The 21,443-nt window shown below is 47.2% G+C and overlaps 34 non-coding genes across 34 annotated transcripts; 17 read left to right on the top strand and 17 right to left on the bottom strand.

Annotated features, from left to right (window-relative positions):
- Positions 1-262: 262 nt before the first annotated feature.
- LOC142393467 (5S ribosomal RNA) lies at positions 263-381 on the bottom strand. Its single transcript, XR_012772071.1, has one exon. It is a non-coding gene; the product is annotated as a 5S ribosomal RNA (ribosomal RNA).
- A 357-nt stretch (positions 382-738) lies between these two features.
- Positions 739-857, top strand: LOC142393055 (5S ribosomal RNA). The gene has a single exon (XR_012771677.1). It is a non-coding gene; the product is annotated as a 5S ribosomal RNA (ribosomal RNA).
- Positions 858-1,049: 192 nt separating this feature from the next.
- Positions 1,050-1,168, bottom strand: LOC142393246 (5S ribosomal RNA). Its single transcript, XR_012771859.1, has one exon. It is a non-coding gene; the product is annotated as a 5S ribosomal RNA (ribosomal RNA).
- Positions 1,169-1,526: 358 nt separating this feature from the next.
- Positions 1,527-1,645, top strand: LOC142393517 (5S ribosomal RNA). The gene has a single exon (XR_012772116.1). It is a non-coding gene; the product is annotated as a 5S ribosomal RNA (ribosomal RNA).
- Positions 1,646-1,840: 195 nt separating this feature from the next.
- Positions 1,841-1,959, bottom strand: LOC142393447 (5S ribosomal RNA). The gene has a single exon (XR_012772052.1). It is a non-coding gene; the product is annotated as a 5S ribosomal RNA (ribosomal RNA).
- A 357-nt stretch (positions 1,960-2,316) lies between these two features.
- On the top strand, positions 2,317-2,435 carry LOC142393456 (5S ribosomal RNA). The gene has a single exon (XR_012772060.1). It is a non-coding gene; the product is annotated as a 5S ribosomal RNA (ribosomal RNA).
- A 192-nt stretch (positions 2,436-2,627) lies between these two features.
- On the bottom strand, positions 2,628-2,746 carry LOC142393492 (5S ribosomal RNA). Its single transcript, XR_012772091.1, has one exon. It is a non-coding gene; the product is annotated as a 5S ribosomal RNA (ribosomal RNA).
- A 357-nt stretch (positions 2,747-3,103) lies between these two features.
- LOC142393333 (5S ribosomal RNA) lies at positions 3,104-3,222 on the top strand. The gene has a single exon (XR_012771942.1). It is a non-coding gene; the product is annotated as a 5S ribosomal RNA (ribosomal RNA).
- Positions 3,223-3,414: 192 nt separating this feature from the next.
- LOC142393513 (5S ribosomal RNA) lies at positions 3,415-3,533 on the bottom strand. Its single transcript, XR_012772112.1, has one exon. It is a non-coding gene; the product is annotated as a 5S ribosomal RNA (ribosomal RNA).
- Positions 3,534-3,890: 357 nt separating this feature from the next.
- LOC142393398 (5S ribosomal RNA) lies at positions 3,891-4,009 on the top strand. The gene has a single exon (XR_012772004.1). It is a non-coding gene; the product is annotated as a 5S ribosomal RNA (ribosomal RNA).
- A 192-nt stretch (positions 4,010-4,201) lies between these two features.
- LOC142393493 (5S ribosomal RNA) lies at positions 4,202-4,320 on the bottom strand. Its single transcript, XR_012772092.1, has one exon. It is a non-coding gene; the product is annotated as a 5S ribosomal RNA (ribosomal RNA).
- Positions 4,321-4,677: 357 nt separating this feature from the next.
- Positions 4,678-4,796, top strand: LOC142393334 (5S ribosomal RNA). Its single transcript, XR_012771943.1, has one exon. It is a non-coding gene; the product is annotated as a 5S ribosomal RNA (ribosomal RNA).
- Positions 4,797-4,988: 192 nt separating this feature from the next.
- On the bottom strand, positions 4,989-5,107 carry LOC142393017 (5S ribosomal RNA). The gene has a single exon (XR_012771641.1). It is a non-coding gene; the product is annotated as a 5S ribosomal RNA (ribosomal RNA).
- A 357-nt stretch (positions 5,108-5,464) lies between these two features.
- On the top strand, positions 5,465-5,583 carry LOC142393400 (5S ribosomal RNA). Its single transcript, XR_012772006.1, has one exon. It is a non-coding gene; the product is annotated as a 5S ribosomal RNA (ribosomal RNA).
- Positions 5,584-5,775: 192 nt separating this feature from the next.
- LOC142393018 (5S ribosomal RNA) lies at positions 5,776-5,894 on the bottom strand. Its single transcript, XR_012771642.1, has one exon. It is a non-coding gene; the product is annotated as a 5S ribosomal RNA (ribosomal RNA).
- A 353-nt stretch (positions 5,895-6,247) lies between these two features.
- LOC142393056 (5S ribosomal RNA) lies at positions 6,248-6,366 on the top strand. The gene has a single exon (XR_012771678.1). It is a non-coding gene; the product is annotated as a 5S ribosomal RNA (ribosomal RNA).
- Positions 6,367-6,558: 192 nt separating this feature from the next.
- Positions 6,559-6,677, bottom strand: LOC142393110 (5S ribosomal RNA). Its single transcript, XR_012771730.1, has one exon. It is a non-coding gene; the product is annotated as a 5S ribosomal RNA (ribosomal RNA).
- Positions 6,678-7,034: 357 nt separating this feature from the next.
- On the top strand, positions 7,035-7,153 carry LOC142393401 (5S ribosomal RNA). Its single transcript, XR_012772007.1, has one exon. It is a non-coding gene; the product is annotated as a 5S ribosomal RNA (ribosomal RNA).
- A 192-nt stretch (positions 7,154-7,345) lies between these two features.
- On the bottom strand, positions 7,346-7,464 carry LOC142393494 (5S ribosomal RNA). Its single transcript, XR_012772093.1, has one exon. It is a non-coding gene; the product is annotated as a 5S ribosomal RNA (ribosomal RNA).
- Positions 7,465-7,821: 357 nt separating this feature from the next.
- LOC142393335 (5S ribosomal RNA) lies at positions 7,822-7,940 on the top strand. The gene has a single exon (XR_012771944.1). It is a non-coding gene; the product is annotated as a 5S ribosomal RNA (ribosomal RNA).
- A 192-nt stretch (positions 7,941-8,132) lies between these two features.
- On the bottom strand, positions 8,133-8,251 carry LOC142393019 (5S ribosomal RNA). The gene has a single exon (XR_012771643.1). It is a non-coding gene; the product is annotated as a 5S ribosomal RNA (ribosomal RNA).
- A 357-nt stretch (positions 8,252-8,608) lies between these two features.
- On the top strand, positions 8,609-8,727 carry LOC142393402 (5S ribosomal RNA). The gene has a single exon (XR_012772008.1). It is a non-coding gene; the product is annotated as a 5S ribosomal RNA (ribosomal RNA).
- Positions 8,728-8,919: 192 nt separating this feature from the next.
- On the bottom strand, positions 8,920-9,038 carry LOC142393020 (5S ribosomal RNA). Its single transcript, XR_012771644.1, has one exon. It is a non-coding gene; the product is annotated as a 5S ribosomal RNA (ribosomal RNA).
- A 353-nt stretch (positions 9,039-9,391) lies between these two features.
- LOC142393057 (5S ribosomal RNA) lies at positions 9,392-9,510 on the top strand. The gene has a single exon (XR_012771679.1). It is a non-coding gene; the product is annotated as a 5S ribosomal RNA (ribosomal RNA).
- A 192-nt stretch (positions 9,511-9,702) lies between these two features.
- LOC142393111 (5S ribosomal RNA) lies at positions 9,703-9,821 on the bottom strand. Its single transcript, XR_012771731.1, has one exon. It is a non-coding gene; the product is annotated as a 5S ribosomal RNA (ribosomal RNA).
- Positions 9,822-10,174: 353 nt separating this feature from the next.
- On the top strand, positions 10,175-10,293 carry LOC142393336 (5S ribosomal RNA). The gene has a single exon (XR_012771945.1). It is a non-coding gene; the product is annotated as a 5S ribosomal RNA (ribosomal RNA).
- Positions 10,294-10,485: 192 nt separating this feature from the next.
- On the bottom strand, positions 10,486-10,604 carry LOC142394080 (5S ribosomal RNA). The gene has a single exon (XR_012772478.1). It is a non-coding gene; the product is annotated as a 5S ribosomal RNA (ribosomal RNA).
- Positions 10,605-10,961: 357 nt separating this feature from the next.
- Positions 10,962-11,080, top strand: LOC142393403 (5S ribosomal RNA). The gene has a single exon (XR_012772009.1). It is a non-coding gene; the product is annotated as a 5S ribosomal RNA (ribosomal RNA).
- Positions 11,081-11,272: 192 nt separating this feature from the next.
- LOC142393021 (5S ribosomal RNA) lies at positions 11,273-11,391 on the bottom strand. The gene has a single exon (XR_012771645.1). It is a non-coding gene; the product is annotated as a 5S ribosomal RNA (ribosomal RNA).
- Positions 11,392-11,748: 357 nt separating this feature from the next.
- On the top strand, positions 11,749-11,867 carry LOC142393404 (5S ribosomal RNA). Its single transcript, XR_012772010.1, has one exon. It is a non-coding gene; the product is annotated as a 5S ribosomal RNA (ribosomal RNA).
- A 195-nt stretch (positions 11,868-12,062) lies between these two features.
- Positions 12,063-12,181, bottom strand: LOC142393495 (5S ribosomal RNA). The gene has a single exon (XR_012772094.1). It is a non-coding gene; the product is annotated as a 5S ribosomal RNA (ribosomal RNA).
- Positions 12,182-12,538: 357 nt separating this feature from the next.
- On the top strand, positions 12,539-12,657 carry LOC142393122 (5S ribosomal RNA). Its single transcript, XR_012771742.1, has one exon. It is a non-coding gene; the product is annotated as a 5S ribosomal RNA (ribosomal RNA).
- A 192-nt stretch (positions 12,658-12,849) lies between these two features.
- LOC142393022 (5S ribosomal RNA) lies at positions 12,850-12,968 on the bottom strand. Its single transcript, XR_012771646.1, has one exon. It is a non-coding gene; the product is annotated as a 5S ribosomal RNA (ribosomal RNA).
- Positions 12,969-13,325: 357 nt separating this feature from the next.
- LOC142393324 (5S ribosomal RNA) lies at positions 13,326-13,444 on the top strand. Its single transcript, XR_012771934.1, has one exon. It is a non-coding gene; the product is annotated as a 5S ribosomal RNA (ribosomal RNA).
- The last annotated feature ends 7,999 nt before the right edge of the window (positions 13,445-21,443 follow it).

Genomic DNA, 21,443 nt, shown 5'->3' on the forward strand with positions numbered 1-21,443 from the left:
CACGGCGAGACTAGGCATCCGATCCGGCGAGTTACGTTGACGTGCCGGAATAGTGGACGCCTACCGTAAGCCTTTTGGCTTCTCCAGGCGCATGCAGTTTGGCTACGTCAAATGCAAAAGCAGTCCCTGAGAGCCAAAACCAAACAGAGGTGTGTGCCAACCAATCAGCAGCAGCAGCCCAAGCTGGTTAACTTCCTGGTGTCTGTGTGGCACACGGTGATGGTCAGATGTTACATGCAGGCCGCAGAGAGAAGAGAAAAAAAGCTTACTGCACCTGGTATTCCCAAGCGGTCTCCCATCCAAGTACTAACCAGGCCCGACCCTGCTTGGCTTCCGAGATCGGACGAGATTGGGCGTGTTCAGGGCGGTGTGGCCGTAAGCCACAGTCCCTGTGACAAATATATGTTATATAGGTGCTGGAACCATACGTTTCCCCTATTTTACCAGAGAGCTGGCTTGAGAGGCTGCTGTTGAGCCTGCACATTGACTTCCCTGATGTGATTGTTCTCTGCAGCTGAAAATGGGACTCTCAGATAACTTAGTGTCTGTCAAAAGCCTCTGTTCCCTGTGTGTAGTTTTGTGTCCGTTGTCATATAGAGAAACCAGGGAAGCTCAATCCCACGACATGCTCATAAACTGCGTCTTCTCTAAACACTATCGTTCTATTTTAGAAGTCAGAATACAATAACAGATTCTTTTTCAGAATCTATAAAAAGCTGGTTTGTGATTCCTTTGCTGGCTTACGGCCACACCGCCCTGAGCACGCCTGATCTCGTCCGATCTCAGAAGCCAAGCAGAGTCGGGCCTGGGTAGTACTTGGATGGGAGACCGCCTGGGAATACCAGGTGCTGTAAGCCTTTTGGCTTCTCCAGGCGCATGCAGTTTGGCTACGTCAAATGCAAAAGCAGTCCCTGAGAGCCAAAACCAAACAGAGGTGTGTGCCAACCAATCAGCAGCAGCAGCAGCCCAAGCTGGTTAACTTCCTGGTGTCTGTGTGGCACACGGTGATGGTCAGATGTTACATGCAGGCCGCAGAGAGAAGAGAAAAAAGCTTACAGCACCTGGTATTCCCAAGCTGTCTCCCATCCAAGTACTAACCAGGCCCGACCCTGCTTGGCTTCCGAGATCGGACGAGATCGGGCGTGTTCAGGGCGGTGTGGCCGTAAGCCACAGTCCCTGTGACAAATATATGTTATATAGGTGCTGGAACCATACGTTTCCCCTATTTTTACCAGAGAGCTGGCTTGAGAGGCTGCTGTTGAGCCTGCACATTGACTTCCCTGATGTGATTGTTCTCTGCAGCTGAAAATGGGACTCTCAGATAACTTAGTGTCTGTCAAAAGCCTCTGTTCCCTGTGTGTAGTTTTGTGTCCGTTGTCATATAGAGAAACCAGGGAAGCTCAATCCCACGACATGCTCATAAACTGCGTCTTCTCTAAACACTATCGTTCTATTTTAGAAGTCAGAATACAATAACAGATTCTGTTTCAGAATCTATAAAAAGCTGGTTTGTGATTCCTTTGCTGGCTTACGGCCACACCGCCCTGAGCACGCCTGATCTCGTCCGATCTCAGAAGCCAAGCAGAGTATGGCCTGGGTAGTACTTGGATGGGAGACTGCCTGGGAATACCAGGTGCTGTAAGCCTTTTGGCTTCTCCAGGCGCATGCAGTTTGGCTACGTCAAATGCAAAAGCAGTCCCTGAGAGCCAAAACCAAACAGAGGTGTGTGCCAACCAATCAGCAGCAGCAGCAGCAGCCCAAGCTGGTTAACTTCCTGGTGTCTGTGTGGCACACGGTGATGGTCAGATGTTACATGCAGGCCGCAGAGAGAAGAGAAAAAAGCTTACTGCACATGGTATTCCCAAGCGGTCTCCCATCCAAGTACTAACCAGGCCCGACCCTGCTTGGCTTCCGAGATCGGACGAGATCGGGCGTGTTCAGGGCGGTGTGGCCGTAAGCCACAGTCCCTGTGACAAATATATGTTATATAGGTGCTGGAACCATACGTTTCCCCTATTTTACCAGAGAGCTGGCTTGAGAGGCTGCTGTTGAGCCTGCACATTGACTTCCCTGATGTGATTGTTCTCTGCAGCTGAAAATGGGACTCTCAGATAACTTAGTGTCTGTCAAAAGCCTCTGTTCCCTGTGTGTAGTTTTGTGTCCGTTGTCATATAGAGAAACCAGGGAAGCTCAATCCCACGACATGCTCATAAACTGCGTCTTCTCTAAACACTATCGTTCTATTTTAGAAGTCAGAATACAATAACAGATTCTGTTTCAGAATCTATAAAAAGCTGGTTTGTGATTCCTTTGCTGGCTTACGGCCACACCGCCCTGAGCACGCCCGATCTCGTCCGATCTCAGAAGCCAAGCAGAGTCGGGCCTGGTTAGTACTTGGATGGGAGACCGCCTGGGAATACCAGGTGCTGTAAGCCTTTTGGCTTCTCCAGGCGCATGCAGTTTGGCTACGTCAAATGCAAAAGCAGTCCCTGAGAGCCAAAACCAAACAGAGGTGTGTGCCAACCAATCAGCAGCAGCAGCAGCCCAAGCTGGTTAACTTCCTGGTGTCTGTGTGGCACACGGTGATGGTCAGATGTTACATGCAGGCCGCAGAGAGAAGAGAAAAAAGCTTACTGCACCTGGTATTCCCAAGCAGTCTCCCATCCAAGTACTAACCAGGCCCGACCCTGCTTGGCTTCCGAGATCGGACGAGATCGGGCGTGTTCAGGGCGGTGTGGCCGTGAGCCACAGTCCCTGTGACAAATATATGTTATATAGGTGCTGGAACCATACGTTTCCCCTATTTTACCAGAGAGTTGGCTTGAGAGGCTGCTGTTGAGCCTGCACATTGACTTCCCTGATGTGATTGTTCTCTCCAGCTGAAAATGGGACTCTCAGATAACTTAGTGTCTGTCAAAAGCCTCTGTTCCCTGTGTGTAGTTTTGTGTCCGTTGTCATATAGAGAAACCAGGGAAGCTCAATCCCACGACATGCTCATAAACTGCGTCTTCTCTAAACACTATCGTTCTATTTTAGAAGTCAGAATACAATAACAGATTCTGTTTCAGAATCTATAAAAAGCTGGTTTGTGATTCCTTTGCTGGCTTACGGCCACACCGCCCTGAGCATGCCTGATCTCGTCCGATCTCAGAAGCCAAGCAGAGTCGGGCCTGGTTAGTACTTGGATGGGAGACCGCCTGGGAATACCAGGTGCTGTAAGCCTTTTGGCTTCTCCAGGCGCATGCAGTTTGGCTACGTCAAATGCAAAAGCAGTCCCTGAGAGCCAAAACCAAACAGAGGTGTGTGCCAACCAATCAGCAGCAGCAGCAGCCCAAGCTGGTTAACTTCCTGGTGTCTGTGTGGCACACGGTGATGGTCAGATGTTACATGCAGGCCGCAGAGAGAAGAGAAAAAAGCTTACAGCACCTGGTATTCCCAAGCGGTCTCCCATCCAAGTACTAACCAGGCCCAACCCTGCTTGGCTTCCGAGATCGGACGAGATCGGGCGTGTTCAGGGCGGTGTGGCCGTAAGCCACAGTCCCTGTGACAAATATATGTTATATAGGTGCTGGAACCATACGTTTCCCCTATTTTACCAGAGAGTGGGCTTGAGAGGCTGCTGTTGAGCCTGCACATTGACTTCCCTGATGTGATTGTTCTCTGCAGCTGAAAATGGGACTCTCAGATAACTTAGTGTCTGTCAAGCTCCTCTGTTCCCTGTGTGTAGTTTTGTGTCCGTTGTCATATAGAGAAACCAGGGAAGCTCAATCCCACGACATGCTCATAAACTGCGTCTTCTCTAAACACTATCGTTCTATTTTAGAAGTCAGAATACAATAACAGATTCTGTTTCAGAATCTATAAAAAGCTGGTTTGTGATTCATTTGCTGGCTTACGGCCACACTGCCCTGAGCACGCCTGATCTCGTCCGATCTCAGAAGCCAAGCAGAGTCGGGCCTGGTTAGTACTTGGATGGGAGACCGCCTGGGAATACCAGGTGCTGTAAGCCTTTTGGCTTCTCCAGGCGCATGCAGTTTGGCTACGTCAAATGCAAAAGCAGTCCCTGAGAGCCAAAACCAAACAGAGGTGTGTGCCAACCAATCAGCAGCAGCAGCAGCCCAAGCTGGTTAACTTCCTGGTGTCTGTGTGGCACACGGTGATGGTCAGATGTTACATGCAGGCCGCAGAGAGAAGAGAAAAAAGCTTACTGCACCTGGTATTCCCAAGCAGTCTCCCATCCAAGTACTAACCAGGCCCGACCCTGCTTGGCTTCCGAGATCGGACGAGATCGGGCGTGTTCAGGGCGGTGTGGCCGTGAGCCACAGTCCCTGTGACAAATATATGTTATATAGGTGCTGGAACCATACGTTTCCCCTATTTTACCAGAGAGTGGGCTTGAGAGGCTGCTGTTGAGCCTGCACATTGACTTCCCTGATGTGATTGTTCTCTGCAGCTGAAAATGGGACTCTCAGATAACTTAGTGTCTGTCAAAAGCCTCTGTTCCCTGTGTGTAGTTTTGTGTCCGTTGTCATATAGAGAAACCAGGGAAGCTCAATCCCACGACATGCTCATAAACTGCGTCTTCTCTAAACACTATCGTTCTATTTTAGAAGTCAGAATACAATAACAGATTCTGTTTCAGAATCTATAAAAAGCTGGTTTGTGATTCCTTTGCTGGCTTACGGCCACACCGCCCTGAGCATGCCTGATCTCGTCCGATCTCAGAAGCCAAGCAGAGTCGGGCCTGGTTAGTACTTGGATGGGAGACCGCCTGGGAATACCAGGTGCTGTAAGCCTTTTGGCTTCTCCAGGCGCATGCAGTTTGGCTACGTCAAATGCAAAAGCAGTCCCTGAGAGCCAAAACCAAACAGAGGTGTGTGCCAACCAATCAGCAGCAGCAGCAGCCCAAGCTGGTTAACTTCCTGGTGTCTGTGTGGCACACGGTGATGGTCAGATGTTACATGCAGGCCGCAGAGAGAAGAGAAAAAAGCTTACTGCACCTGGTATTCCCAAGCGGTCTCCCATCCAAGTACTAACCAGGCCCGACCCTGCTTGGCTTCCGAGATCGGACGAGATCGGGCGTGTTCAGGGCGGTGTGGCCGTAAGCCACAGTCCCTGTGACAAATATATGTTATATAGGTGCTGGAACCATACGTTTCCCCTATTTTACCAGAGAGCTGGCTTGAGAGGCTGCTGTTGAGCCTGCACGTTGACTTCCCTGATGTGATTGTTCTCTGCAGCTGAAAATGGGACTCTCAGATAACTTAGTGTCTGTCAAAAGCCTCTGTTCCCTGTGTGTAGTTTTGTGTCCGTTGTCATATAGAGAAACCAGGGAAGCTCAATCCCACGACATGCTCATAAACTGCGTCTTCTCTAAACACTATCGTTCTATTTTAGAAGTCAGAATACAATAACAGATTCTGTTTCAGAATCTATAAAAAGCTGGTTTGTGATTCCTTTGCTGGCTTACGGCCACACTGCCCTGAGCACGCCTGATCTCGTCCGATCTCAGAAGCCAAGCAGAGTCGGGCCTGGTTAGTACTTGGATGGGAGACCGCCTGGGAATACCAGGTGCTGTAAGCCTTTTGGCTTCTCCAGGCGCATGCAGTTTGGCTACGTCAAATGCAAAAGCAGTCCCTGAGAGCCAAAACCAAACAGAGGTGTGTGCCAACCAATCAGCAGCAGCAGCAGCCCAAGCTGGTTAACTTCCTGGTGTCTGTGTGGCACACGGTGATGGTCAGATGTTACATGCAGGCCGCAGAGAGAAGAGAAAAAAGCTTACTGCACCTGGTATTCCCAAGCGGTCTCCCATCCAAGTACTAACCAGGCCCGACCCTGCTTGGCTTCCGAGATCGGACGAGATCGGGCGTGTTCAGGGCGGTGTGGCCGTAAGCCACAGTCCCTGTGACAAATATATGTTATATAGGTGCTGGAACCATACGTTTCCCCTATTTTACCAGAGAGCTGGCTTGAGAGGCTGCTGTTGAGCCTGCACATTGACTTCCCTGATGTGATTGTTCTCTGCAGCTGAAAATGGGACTCTCAGATAACTGTCTGTCAAGCTCCTCTGTTCCCTGTGTGTAGTTTTGTGTCCGTTGTCATATAGAGAAACCAGGGAAGCTCAATCCCACGACATGCTCATAAACTGCGTCTTCTCTAAACACTATCGTTCTATTTTAGAAGTCAGAATACAATAACAGATTCTGTTTCAGAATCTATAAAAAGCTGGTTTGTGATTCCTTTGCTGGCTTACGGCCACACCGCCCTGAGCACGCCTGATCTCGTCCGATCTCAGAAGCCAAGCAGAGTCGGGCCTGGGTAGTACTTGGATGGGAGACCGCCTGGGAATACCAGGTGCTGTAAGCCTTTTGGCTTCTCCAGGCGCATGCAGTTTGGCTACGTCAAATGCAAAAGCAGTCCCTGAGAGCCAAAACCAAACAGAGGTGTGTGCCAACCAATCAGCAGCAGCAGCAGCCCAAGCTGGTTAACTTCCTGGTGTCTGTGTGGCACACGGTGATGGTCAGATGTTACATGCAGGCCGCAGAGAGAAGAGAAAAAAGCTTACAGCACCTGGTATTCCCAAGCGGTCTCCCATCCAAGTACTAACCAGGCCCGACCCTGCTTGGCTTCCGAGATTGGACGAGATCGGGCGTGTTCAGGGCGGTGTGGCCGTAAGCCACAGTCCCTGTGACAAATATATGTTATATAGGTGCTGGAACCATACGTTTCCCCTATTTTACCAGAGAGTGGGCTTGAGAGGCTGCTGTTGAGCCTGCACATTGACTTCCCTGATGTGATTGTTCTCTGCAGCTGAAAATGGGACTCTCAGATAACTTAGTGTCTGTCAAGCTCCTCTGTTCCCTGTGTGTAGTTTTGTGTCCGTTGTCATATAGAGAAACCAGGGAAGCTCAATCCCACGACATGCTCATAAACTGCGTCTTCTCTAAACACTATCGTTCTATTTTAGAAGTCAGAATACAATAACAGATTCTGTTTCAGAATCTATAAAAAGCTGGTTTGTGATTCATTTGCTGGCTTACGGCCACACTGCCCTGAGCACGCCTGATCTCGTCCGATCTCAGAAGCCAAGCAGAGTCGGGCCTGGTTAGTACTTGGATGGGAGACCGCCTGGGAATACCAGGTGCTGTAAGCCTTTTGGCTTCTCCAGGCGCATGCAGTTTGGCTACGTCAAATGCAAAAGCAGTCCCTGAGAGCCAAAACCAAACAGAGGTGTGTGCCAACCAATCAGCAGCAGCAGCAGCCCAAGCTGGTTAACTTCCTGGTGTCTGTGTGGCACACGGTGATGGTCAGATGTTACATGCAGGCCGCAGAGAGAAGAGAAAAAAGCTTACTGCACCTGGTATTCCCAAGCAGTCTCCCATCCAAGTACTAACCAGGCCCGACCCTGCTTGGCTTCCGAGATCGGACGAGATCGGGCGTGTTCAGGGCGGTGTGGCCGTGAGCCACAGTCCCTGTGACAAATATATGTTATATAGGTGCTGGAACCATACGTTTCCCCTATTTTACCAGAGAGTGGGCTTGAGAGGCTGCTGTTGAGCCTGCACATTGACTTCCCTGATGTGATTGTTCTCTGCAGCTGAAAATGGGACTCTCAGATAACTTAGTGTCTGTCAAAAGCCTCTGTTCCCTGTGTGTAGTTTTGTGTCCGTTGTCATATAGAGAAACCAGGGAAGCTCAATCCCACGACATGCTCATAAACTGCGTCTTCTCTAAACACTATCGTTCTATTTTAGAAGTCAGAATACAATAACAGATTCTGTTTCAGAATCTATAAAAAGCTGGTTTGTGATTCCTTTGCTGGCTTACGGCCACACCGCCCTGAGCATGCCTGATCTCGTCCGATCTCAGAAGCCAAGCAGAGTCGGGCCTGGTTAGTACTTGGATGGGAGACCGCCTGGGAATACCAGGTGCTGTAAGCCTTTTGGCTTCTCCAGGCGCATGCAGTTTGGCTACGTCAAATGCAAAAGCAGTCCCTGAGAGCCAAAACCAAACAGAGGTGTGTGCCAACCAATCAGCAGCAGCAGCAGCCCAAGCTGGTTAACTTCCTGGTGTCTGTGTGGCACACGGTGATGGTCAGATGTTACATGCAGGCCGCAGAGAGAAGAGAAAAAAGCTTACTGCACCTGGTATTCCCAAGCGGTCTCCCATCCAAGTACTAACCAGGCCCGACCCTGCTTGGCTTCCGAGATCGGACGAGATCGGGCGTGTTCAGGGCGGTGTGGCCGTAAGCCACAGTCCCTGTGACAAATATATGTTATATAGGTGCTGGAACCATACGTTTCCCCTATTTTACCAGAGAGCTGGCTTGAGAGGCTGCTGTTGAGCCTGCACGTTGACTTCCCTGATGTGATTGTTCTCTGCAGCTGAAAATGGGACTCTCAGATAACTTAGTGTCTGTCAAAAGCCTCTGTTCCCTGTGTGTAGTTTTGTGTCCGTTGTCATATAGAGAAACCAGGGAAGCTCAATCCCACGACATGCTCATAAACTGCGTCTTCTCTAAACACTATCGTTCTATTTTAGAAGTCAGAATACAATAACAGATTCTGTTTCAGAATCTATAAAAAGCTGGTTTGTGATTCCTTTGCTGGCTTACGGCCACACTGCCCTGAGCACGCCTGATCTCGTCCGATCTCAGAAGCCAAGCAGAGTCGGGCCTGGTTAGTACTTGGATGGGAGACCGCCTGGGAATACCAGGTGCTGTAAGCCTTTTGGCTTCTCCAGGCGCATGCAGTTTGGCTACGTCAAATGCAAAAGCAGTCCCTGAGAGCCAAAACCAAACAGAGGTGTGTGCCAACCAATCAGCAGCAGCAGCAGCCCAAGCTGGTTAACTTCCTGGTGTCTGTGTGGCACACGGTGATGGTCAGATGTTACATGCAGGCCGCAGAGAGAAGAGAAAAAAGCTTACTGCACCTGGTATTCCCAAGCGGTCTCCCATCCAAGTACTAACCAGGCCCGACCCTGCTTGGCTTCCGAGATCGGACGAGATCGGGCGTGTTCAGGGCGGTGTGGCCGTAAGCCACAGTCCCTGTGACAAATATATGTTATATAGGTGCTGGAACCATACGTTTCCCCTATTTTACCAGAGAGCTGGCTTGAGAGGCTGCTGTTGAGCCTGCACATTGACTTCCCTGATGTGATTGTTCTCTGCAGCTGAAAATGGGACTCTCAGATAACTGTCTGTCAAGCTCCTCTGTTCCCTGTGTGTAGTTTTGTGTCCGTTGTCATATAGAGAAACCAGGGAAGCTCAATCCCACGACATGCTCATAAACTGCGTCTTCTCTAAACACTATCGTTCTATTTTAGAAGTCAGAATACAATAACAGATTCTGTTTCAGAATCTATAAAAAGCTGGTTTGTGATTCCTTTGCTGGCTTACGGCCACACCGCCCTGAGCACGCCTGATCTCGTCCGATCTCAGAAGCCAAGCAGAGTCGGGCCTGGGTAGTACTTGGATGGGAGACCGCCTGGGAATACCAGGTGCTGTAAGCCTTTTGGCTTCTCCAGGCGCATGCAGTTTGGCTACGTCAAATGCAAAAGCAGTCCCTGAGAGCCAAAACCAAACAGAGGTGTGTGCCAACCAATCAGCAGCAGCAGCAGCCCAAGCTGGTTAACTTCCTGGTGTCTGTGTGGCACACGGTGATGGTCAGATGTTACATGCAGGCCGCAGAGAGAAGAGAAAAAAGCTTACAGCACCTGGTATTCCCAAGCGGTCTCCCATCCAAGTACTAACCAGGCCCGACCCTGCTTGGCTTCCGAGATTGGACGAGATCGGGCGTGTTCAGGGCGGTGTGGCCGTAAGCCACAGTCCCTGTGACAAATATATGTTATATAGGTGCTGGAACCATACGTTTCCCCTATTTTACCAGAGAGCTGGCTTGAGAGGCTGCTGTTGAGCCTGCACATTGACTTCCCTGATGTGATTGTTCTCTGCAGCTGAAAATGGGACTCTCAGATAACTGTCTGTCAAGCTCCTCTGTTCCCTGTGTGTAGTTTTGTGTCCGTTGTCATATAGAGAAACCAGAGAAGCTCAATCCCACGACATGCTCATAAACTGCGTCTTCTCTAAACACTATCGTTCTATTTTAGAAGTCAGAATACAATAACAGATTCTGTTTCAGAATCTATAAAAAGCTGGTTTGTGATTCCTTTGCTGGCTTACGGCCACACCGCCCTGAGCATGCCTGATCTCGTCCGATCTCAGAAGCCAAGCAGAGTCGGGCCTGGTTAGTACTTGGATGGGAGACCGCCTGGGAATACCAGGTGCTGTAAGCCTTTTGGCTTCTCCAGGCGCATGCAGTTTGGCTACGTCAAATGCAAAAGCAGTCCCTGAGAGCCAAAACCAAACAGAGGTGTGTGCCAACCAATCAGCAGCAGCAGCAGCCCAAGCTGGTTAACTTCCTGGTGTCTGTGTGGCACACGGTGATGGTCAGATGTTACATGCAGGCCGCAGAGAGAAGAGAAAAAAGCTTACAGCACCTGGTATTCCCAAGCGGTCTCCCATCCAAGTACTAACCAGGCCCGACCCTGCTTGGCTTCCGAGATCGGACGAGATCGGGCGTGTTCAGGGCGGTGTGGCCGTAAGCCACAGTCCCTGTGACAAATATATGTTATATAGGTGCTGGAACCATACGTTTCCCCTATTTTACCAGAGAGTGGGCTTGAGAGGCTGCTGTTGAGCCTGCACATTGACTTCCCTGATGTGATTGTTCTCTGCAGCTGAAAATGGGACTCTCAGATAACTTAGTGTCTGTCAAAAGCCTCTGTTCCCTGTGTGTAGTTTTGTGTCCGTTGTCATATAGAGAAACCAGGGAAGCTCAATCCCACGACATGCTCATAAACTGCGTCTTCTCTAAACACTATCGTTCTATTTTAGAAGTCAGAATACAATAACAGATTCTGTTTCAGAATCTATAAAAAGCTGGTTTGTGATTCATTTGCTGGCTTACGGCCACACTGCCCTGAGCACGCCTGATCTCGTCCGATCTCAGAAGCCAAGCAGAGTCGGGCCTGGTTAGTACTTGGATGGGAGACCGCCTGGGAATACCAGGTGCTGTAAGCCTTTTGGCTTCTCCAGGCGCATGCAGTTTGGCTACGTCAAATGCAAAAGCAGTCCCTGAGAGCCAAAACCAAACAGAGGTGTGTGCCAACCAATCAGCAGCAGCAGCAGCCCAAGCTGGTTAACTTCCTGGTGTCTGTGTGGCACACGGTGATGGTCAGATGTTACATGCAGGCCGCAGAGAGAAGAGAAAAAAGCTTACTGCACCTGGTATTCCCAAGCGGTCTCCCATCCAAGTACTAACCAGGCCCGACCCTGCTTGGCTTCCGAGATCGGACGAGATCGGGCGTGTTCAGGGCGGTGTGGCCGTAAGCCACAGTCCCTGTGACAAATATATGTTATATAGGTGCTGGAACCATACGTTTCCCCTATTTTACCAGAGAGCTGGCTTGAGAGGCTGCTGTTGAGCCTGCACGTTGACTTCCCTGATGTGATTGTTCTCTGCAGCTGAAAATGGGACTCTCAGATAACTTAGTGTCTGTCAAAAGCCTCTGTTCCCTGTGTGTAGTTTTGTGTCCGTTGTCATATAGAGAAACCAGGGAAGCTCAATCCCACGACATGCTCATAAACTGCGTCTTCTCTAAACACTATCGTTCTATTTTAGAAGTCAGAATACAATAACAGATTCTGTTTCAGAATCTATAAAAAGCTGGTTTGTGATTCCTTTGCTGGCTTACGGCCACACTGCCCTGAGCACGCCTGATCTCGTCCGATCTCAGAAGCCAAGCAGAGTCGGGCCTGGTTAGTACTTGGATGGGAGACCGCCTGGGAATACCAGGTGCTGTAAGCCTTTTGGCTTCTCCAGGCGCATGCAGTTTGGCTACGTCAAATGCAAAAGCAGTCCCTGAGAGCCAAAACCAAACAGAGGTGTGTGCCAACCAAGCAGCAGCAGCAGCAGCAGCCCAAGCTGGTTAACTTCCTGGTGTCTGTGTGGCACACGGTGATGGTCAGATGTTACATGCAGGCCGCAGAGAGAAGAGAAAAAAGCTTACTGCACCTGGTATTCCCAAGCAGTCTCCCATCCAAGTACTAACCAGGCCCGACCCTGCTTGGCTTCCGAGATCGGACGAGATCGGGCGTGTTCAGGGCGGTGTGGCCGTGAGCCACAGTCCCTGTGACAAATATATGTTATATAGGTGCTGGAACCATACGTTTCCCCTATTTTACCAGAGAGTTGGCTTGAGAGGCTGCTGTTGAGCCTGCACATTGACTTCCCTGATGTGATTGTTCTCTCCAGCTGAAAATGGGACTCTCAGATAACTTAGTGTCTGTCAAAAGCCTCTGTTCCCTGTGTGTAGTTTTGTGTCCGTTGTCATATAGAGAAACCAGGGAAGCTCAATCCCACGACATGCTCATAAACTGCGTCTTCTCTAAACACTATCGTTCTATTTTAGAAGTCAGAATACAATAACAGATTCTGTTTCAGAATCTATAAAAAGCTGGTTTGTGATTCCTTTGCTGGCTTACGGCCACACCGCCCTGAACATGCCTGATCTCGTCCGATCTCAGAAGCCAAGCAGAGTCGGGCCTGGTTAGTACTTGGATGGGAGACCGCCTGGGAATACCAGGTGCTGTAAGCCTTTTGGCTTCTCCAGGCGCATGCAGTTTGGCTACGTCAAATGCAAAAGCAGTCCCTGAGAGCCAAAACCAAACAGAGGTGTGTGCCAACCAATCAGCAGCAGCAGCAGCCCAAGCTGGTTAACTTCCTGGTGTCTGTGTGGCACACGGTGATGGTCAGATGTTACATGCAGGCCGCAGAGAGAAGAGAAAAAAGCTTACTGCACCTGGTATTCCCAAGCGGTCTCCCATCCAAGTACTAACCAGGCCCGACCCTGCTTGGCTTCCGAGATCGGACGAGATCGGGCGTGTTCAGGGCGGTGTGGCCGTAAGCCACAGTCCCTGTGACAAATATATGTTATATAGGTGCTGGAACCATACGTTTCCCCTATTTTACCAGAGAGCTGGCTTGAGAGGCTGCTGTTGAGCCTGCACGTTGACTTCCCTGATGTGATTGTTCTCTGCAGCTGAAAATGGGACTCTCAGATAACTTAGTGTCTGTCAAAAGCCTCTGTTCCCTGTGTGTAGTTTTGTGTCCGTTGTCATATAGAGAAACCAGGGAAGCTCAATCCCACGACATGCTCATAAACTGCGTCTTCTCTAAACACTATCGTTCTATTTTAGAAGTCAGAATACAATAACAGATTCTGTTTCAGAATCTATAAAAAGCTGGTTTGTGATTCCTTTGCTGGCTTACGGCCACACTGCCCTGAGCACGCCTGATCTCGTCCGATCTCAGAAGCCAAGCAGAGTAGGGCCTGGTTAGTACTTGGATGGGAGACCGCCTGGGAATACCAGGTGCTGTAAGCCTTTTGGCTTCTCCAGGCGCATGCAGTTTGGCTATGTCAAATGCAAAAGCAGTCCCTGAGAGCCAAAACCAAACAGAGCTGTGTGCCAACCAATCAGCAGCAGCAGCAGCAGCCCAAGCTGGTTAACTTCCTGGGGCCGGATTCACAAAACTATTCTTAAGATAAATCTTAGGAAGATTCTTAAGAAAAAAATTAGGAAGTTCCTAAGATTTATCTTAAGTGAAATTCCTCAATATTTTCGTAAGAACAATGGCATTTCTTAGGAACTTCGTATTTTTATGACTTAAGAAGAATGTTGGGAAAAAACTTGCGCGAGACCAACGGCAATAACGATATTTGTGAAGATGGAGGCAAAGCGGTCGAGAAATTTCTCCAAGCAGGAATTGGAGGTTTTGGTGGAGGAGGTCGCGGGGAGGAAGAGACTTCTTCTAGGGAAGTTTGACAACATGGGGGTGACTGCCGAAAATAAGAAGAGGGGGTGGGCGAGGGTCGCCCAGTCTGTGTCATCTGTGGGAGGGTTTAGCAGAGACGCCGAAGCTGTAAAAAAAAAGTGGGCGGACATTAAGTCGCTGGCCAAAAAAAAGGGAGCCGAAAGGGCTAGGGAACAGGGGAAGACGGGTGGGGGGGTGTGTACTATTCACCTTGATCCCATCGAACAGAAAATACTGTCAATAATCGGGGAGAGGTCCGTGACGGGAGAGGAGGGAGGACTGGACACTGGAGCAGCAACAGACAACAACGAAGGTAACTCAGCTAGCCATATCGATGACTTGTTACAATGTATAAAGACGTTGTTTCTATAGGCAATATGCCTAGATAGTACTATTGCCGAGTTTAACACAGTACAACACAGTTGTTATCACACAGATGTACCTGTCATATTTAATAGTGTCCTTGATTCTGTTACAGATTCTGTTGTATTTCTGTACGATGTACCAGCAGACCCCCAGTCCTTTACAACGCAAGTCCCCAACTCCGAGGAACAAGAAGTAAGTTAACTTAAAGCGGTTATGCACCACCTGATTTCACACACTGACCTGTGTTAAATCAATCCAATGTAACTATTTTACCCTAAGAAATAGGGTTAGGGTTAGCGATTTTACCTTACAAAAACGGCTATAAAAAAACGAGCACAGACCGCTCATACAGTCAATGGCATGTACCCATAGAAAAAATACACACTCACACACACATCACACAACCTGACTATCGACTGCTAACAACCATGATCAGTAACCTACACAAACCCAGACACATAATGGCTCGGCGGCCAGCAATCGGATAAACCAACGAAGTGAATCAATCCTGTGAAAGAATGAAAACAAGTGATTGAAACCTGCACTCACCCATTATGAAGTTAACTCTGCCAGCCCCATAATCTTGCCCCTGCTCAGCCAACTCCTTGACGTCGGGTATGTTTGGTAACGTTACGGCGGCTAGCATTAGCAACGAGGCTGCTAGGCTTGCTAAATCGGTAAGCATTAGGCTACTGAAGAAAGCTAGTCTTTTTAGCTACGTTATATTATCATCTTTCTTCTCGGCTATAAGTTAACCTTTGTTTACGGCCACTGGCCCTAACCTGACGAGCTAGCTGTCAAATCACCGGAAGTTTTCACCGGAAGTACTGGCGCACACACACAAGCAAGGGTGTGCAAAGAAAAATAAAATGTGATGTAAAAGTCTTACTTTGCTTATTTATTAAAGTAGAGCACTTCATTGTCATTGCACATGTATTAATGAAATGCAGTTTGGCATCTTATCAAGTGTAACGCGTGCAGATTGTATAGCATGCAGTATTTAGAGATAAAATGCAGTTATTTACAGCTAGTGTAAGGAAAGATGGTTAATAGATATGTGCAGAATAGATCAATTACCAAGGGAAATGCATGTATGTGCAGAGAATGTATAATGTAGTTATGGCAGTACAATGAAAAGAAAAATAGCATGGTATAAATAAATGTGATAAATACAGATGGAATCATACATATAATATACAGATTATCCTATACCATAAATAGGTAAAAGTAATCCAAAAGTAATTAGTTACATTACTTTTTTTAAGTAATCCAAAAAGTTACACTACAATTACATTTTAAACAAGGTAACTTGTAACTGTAACGGATTACATTTTTAAAGTAACTTACCCAACACTGGTCGCTAGTATATCGTTCGCGAATCATCACGATTAGCTATTGCTACATTGTGTTGCTTTAAATGTTTTCTTTTCTTCAACACCTAACCATTTAGGAATTTGTTTTGTATATTGTTACAGAACCCCGATGATGTCCTGTCTCCATCAATGATGTCCCCGATTCTGTCCTTTTCAGGCCTATTGCCTGACATAGCAGTAAACAACAAGACAGAGGAGATGTTGTCACTGCAGGCCAAAATCCTGCAAGAACTCTCTGCACTACGCCGAGTACAAGAGCAGCTTTTGGAGGTGGAGAAACAGAGATTAGAAATTGCCAAAGAAAAACTTGAACTAAAAAAAAGAGAATATTAAAATAAAAATTTCAATGATGCACATATTGAATGTTTAATGGATTTATTGTATGCCAAAACAAAGAGTTATGTACATTAGGCCTATGTAAATCGTTGTCGGATGAGATCCTGCCTTACTTCCATTCCTGATTGGCGATTAAGGCCGTCTTCTTCCTCTTCCTCTTCCTCATGGTCATCATTGGGGGGGATGTTGGGTAGGGGATCATGATATGCTAAGCAGACATTATGCAATATGAATGCACATGCTATAATTTTGCATGCCTTTCCAGGGCAGTGTTGCAGCACTCCTCCGGAGCGGTCTATACAGCGAAATCGGGATTTAACCACACCGATGCATCTTTCAACAACACTCCTTGTTTTACATTGTGCCCTGGTGTAGCGCTCTTCTGCCACAGAGGCCGGGTGCAGAATTGGTGTCATGAGCCACGGCCTCAGGGGGTAGCCACTGTCACCTATACCGGTATGACATGAAGGTCTATTATGATAATGCTGTAAACAACAACACATAAAGTACATTTAGAAATCTGTGGTATAATTCCATACCTAGTAGCCACCCATCTGGCATTTCTCCTTCATTAAATTTTATGCCGGTCCCGGAATTGCTCAGCATGAAGGAGTCATGGGTGCTCCCTGGCCACTTTGCCACAAGGTCAATCACTTTGAGTGTTGCATCACAGATGACTTGGACGTTGATGGAATGATAGTTCTTTCTGTTCACATACAACTCCTCATTCTCATGTGGTGCCTATAAAACAGAAGCATTTTGTAAATAAAACAAATAATCTTTAACTCTCAATACAATTAAGGAGTATGCACATTTTACAAAACAACCCTGACTTACTTTAATTGCAACGTGGGTCCCATCAACTGCCCCCAACACATTTGGGAAACCCGCAATATCTGAAAAGTGCTGCTTGGTGGTGATGCATTGTGCTGCAGTTGTGGGGAACTTAATAAACATCCCCGCTCTCCTACACAAAGCAGTTGTCACATCCCTCACAGCACGGCACACCGAGGACTGGCTGGCCCCTAAAGTGCCCCCTAGCACCATCTGGAAAGTCCCCGACGCAAAAAACCTTAAGGCCAGCATAACCTGTAAGGCTACAGGGAGGGGTGATGAGCGTCTTGTCGGCCTCTGTAGATCATTCGCCAGTAGACGTATGACAAATAAAATTGCAGGCCTGGGGAGCCTGTACTGCCTCATTAACATATGGTCAGGCAGTCTAAGGGGGTCCATCCTGTCTCTTAGAGGCCTTCGTGGATTTTCCTCCCTAGCTGCAAGCCATAACATCTCCATCTAGAAATTGGAAGAGACAACAAGGTCAGTAATCAATTAATGTTTAGGCCTCTACATAGTCATTAAAAGTCAGTCAGTGTGTACATTATAGTCATTAATAAATAATCCACACTATACGACTGTAGCGTAATGAAATGACTGATTAAATTATTAACTTAAATAGGCCTTGGCCTCATGATCTATGGTCAACATATCTCAGTGCTGTGGGCTACATTCAATAGCCTATATACTAAACATGCTAAGGCTAAGGCCCATTGTAAATAATAGCTAACAGTAAGTTGGAGCCTAATGTATATAACCTACCCAATATAATTAATAAAACATACACAAAAACATTGGTAACAAACTTACATAACATAAGTTTAAACAAAGATTCTCTCTTTTTTGTAGAAATGTGTTCAAATAAATAATATTAGAGGCTTACCTTTTTTCTGTTGCTGTGTTAAGATGTGGTGAAGGGTTGTCTTAAAGTTAAGAGGAAAACTAAGAAGAATCTTAAGAACTAAGCTTTCAAGAATATCAATTATTCTTAACATCGTTCTTAAGACAAAAGATAACATGAAAGTTAAGAAAAAACTTAAGAATTTTATTTGTGAATATGGAATGTTCTTAGCTTTTTTCTTATGACAAAAGTTAAGATAAAAGTACCAGTTAAGAACTTTTTTTTTCTTAAGAATGCTTTGTGAATCCGGCCCCAGGTCCCTAAGGACACATCTGAGGTGCGCACTGTATACCCTTCATCCCACATCGTCCAGTCCAGCAATGGCTACCAACGAGCCCGCGACTCCAGTTCGTACGCCAAATACTCCCAGGATGCTTTTGACCACGTTGATGCCAAGACTGGGTCTAAAGGGCAGAAGTTGTACTAAGGTAAAGCTGGACTAGTGTCTGAAGTATTGAGACTCCTGTATCAATACTGACCCCTTCTGTTTTCTGCAGGTGACTCTCATGGACACTTCCATGGAGATTCCAACATGTGGCTGAACTCTGGCAAAATAAACTTGACCAATAAAATGAGGTTGTCTGTGTATCGAGCGCTGACATCAGAATACTTTAACTCCAGGTTTGTTTTCACTTCATAGAGGATTGAGTCTTCACCACACCCACTGAGGCTGACTCTGCTTTTGAAGGGCAAACTGAATACTGCTGCTTTAAATTCCACCACTACATGTTTCCTTCTCCTCATGGTTGAATTGCATTACACAAACCCAGACCAAAATAACTTGAAGCTCAATACAGTGGCCCTGCTTGACCTTGCACCATGAAGGTGTTTCAGTTAAATCTGCACTCGCTGGCCTTTTCCAAGCTTTAATTGCATATGACTCGTTAGCCTATGCTACGTAGCCTTGCCCCTCTGCTTGGCACCACTTGGTGTTTTTGTGTGCCTCATCAGAGCCATACATCCCTCTTAACCAACTGTCTCGACTTGCCCCCTGTGTGTGCGGCCTTTGTTCATCTCACCTGGGACACCAGCTGGAGGGCTAGGACACTGTGCTTCATACAGACTCGGTCCTTAACATGGCATCACATCTTCCCATGTTGGTTTTCATCCTACACGAGACTTAAATATCTCCTCTGCTTTTGTTTTCCTGATTCTACCACATGTGGAAGATGCCTTTTCAAATTCCCTCGAGTGCAAAGCTACATGATCAATTTACAAAATATTTTTTTAACTCCTTCGATTCAGATCACTTGCTATTAACCTAGCAATAGTTGGCACAATCAAACTTTCAAAGTGCTCTCTGATACAGCCCTCTAGAAAAGGTCTCCAAACAGTTCTAGCAGAGTCTCAGTGAATGGAAGTGTGGAAATTATTAGACCTTTTGCAGAGTGTACTGGAAAGCTGTCCAGGGTGTACCCTGACTCTTTCAATTGGCAGCAGGGATAGGCTAAAGCAGAGATACTCATTGCGCGGCTCCTCAAGCTTTAATTGGTGGCTCGCACTCGCATAGTAGCTCATAACAATATGGTAACAATAACAAATTTTTTCAAATAACATACAGCGAATACTGCACAGTATTAAGTATTTTTATTAAGGCTTAATGGTGTTTCCTAAAGGGGGCTCTGTTAAACCTGGCAACGCAGCCCGCTTAAACCACCGTCACACTTGACCACAGTGCACGCTAGCTCCTTTAGCGAGATGCAGGCACAATGGGTCGGTTTTTAATTTAAAAAAAAAAAGGACTCAACCATGCTCATCTTGAATGTCTCACTATGATTGCAACAAACTACAAATACAACATGAAGAAAGTCAAGGACATGCATGCCAGCTTCCAGTATTGAGTATTAAGGATTCCAGTATTCAGGTAAATGCGGTCTTAATTGAAAATATATTGGCTGTGTTTCTTTTTTTGTGGGATGTTTTATATGTAGAAATGCATATTTGCAAAAGGGGACTTAGTATGTTGTCAAAAGTTGCTCTTCCCTTGATTTTGCTCTGCCAATGTGGCTCTTGTGGAAAAAAAATAGTATCACTGGGCTAAAGGCTTCCACTACCCTAAACTGGATACATTGAGTAAAGTAAATGGATGGTAAGATAGTTCTACAGTGAGGAACCTTGGAGTTATTTGACCAGAAGTTATCATTCAAGGCACATAAAACAGGTTTCTAGGACTGCCTTCTTTCACCTTTGTAATATTGTTAAAATCAGGAACGTCTCAGTGATGCAGTAAAACTGCTCCAGGCATTTGTTATTTCAGGATTTGACTACTGTAATTCTTTATTATTGCATTCAGAGGATGCAACATCAATAGGCATGTTCTGGCACAACTGCAGAACCTGCCATTACAGAGTGGAAAGGCAACAAGTTGCCTATTAAAGCACAATAGTAGGGTTAGGGTTGTCAAAGAATATTCTAAATTTGAATAGGTTTTAAAAAAAAAACAAAGGTGAAAATTAATATTCGAATGTTGAAAAACATCTGCGCAGCCGCCATCTGCCTTGAGTCGGCACACTGCATGACGGGGTCAGGGACAGGTCACAGGAGTCGCACCGTCTGGTAAAGCGTCACTGCTGAAATGTCCGAGTCAAATATGACAGGTGATGCATGCCATTTGCCTTGAACCCAGATGGTGTACACAGGCCATTGTTTCCCTTAGTCAATCATTCTGAAGCGAGATCATTTGACAAGATTTTATTCAAAGACTAAAAAGAATCTTGTGCCGTTGGGATTCAGCTTTCCAATCTGAAACAGAACCAGATTAGTTAGAGCATTGAGATAAAGACATTTGCAGGTACCACTCAACATACCCTCTGCACATCATGTTCAGCTCTAGCGGGCACTTGGGAAGAACTTTTTCTGCTGCCCAGAACCATGGCTGTCAGTAATATGCTCCTTCAAGTAGTGGACATCCTGAAAGTAGTCTTTGCCCTTCTCATGCTGCTGGCTGAAGGTGCTGTAGGTTCCAGAGGGGTACAAGCCATACAAAAGCCTGTAGTCAAAGTTAGGAGATCCACCCACACCAAAGCGTGGCACCAGTACGGTTGCAGATCCCGGTCCAGACCCTTGGCGGTCATCCGGGTAGCCGAATTCCTCCGTCTGCTGCTGGTAATTCCCGAGTTCAGCTTCCTTGGTGACACTGGAGGTCTCCCCTGACTGGAGGACAGGGCCAGGTGGTGACAGAGGGGCTGCAGGGAGAACGTCAGTGAGGCTGAGGGCTTGGGCTGACGCATCCTCAAAGACTGAGGGAGCAATAGCCCACTGGGTTTCTGTGTGGAGACATTTCACAATTAGTCCTTTTCACAGCAGAAGTTCTGAAACCACAGAGTCTTAACTAAGCAAGATTTGCTAGTGACTACATGAAAACACACAGACACCTTTAGGCTTCCAAACATATTTTGGGCCATCTACACTCCAAGCGGAAGATTTACCTTGTGGTCCAGATTGGGCAGCTCCAGGTTGCAGAGCGCCAGCGTCAGATCCTACGTCAACAGGTACATAAGTGACAGTAGAGTATCCTGTTGCAGGCAGGCCAGAGCTCAAGCTGCTCAATGCTGGACCCGTCTGAACAGCCTGTGGGACACCAGAAGCTTGCACAGCCATTTGCACGGGCACAACGGAGCCAGAGCTGCTGAATCTTGGGTCTGCCTGAAGAGCACCTTGGACAAGGCCAGGAGCTTGGACAAGGCCAGGAGCTTGGGCAACCAGTTGCGTTGGCACAAATGAGTCATAGCCACTGAATCTTGGGTCTGCCTTAAGAAC

The sequence above is a fragment of the Odontesthes bonariensis genome, chromosome 11 (assembly GCF_027942865.1).
Source record: "Odontesthes bonariensis isolate fOdoBon6 chromosome 11, fOdoBon6.hap1, whole genome shotgun sequence".
Lineage (NCBI taxonomy): Eukaryota > Metazoa > Chordata > Actinopteri > Atheriniformes > Atherinopsidae > Odontesthes > Odontesthes bonariensis.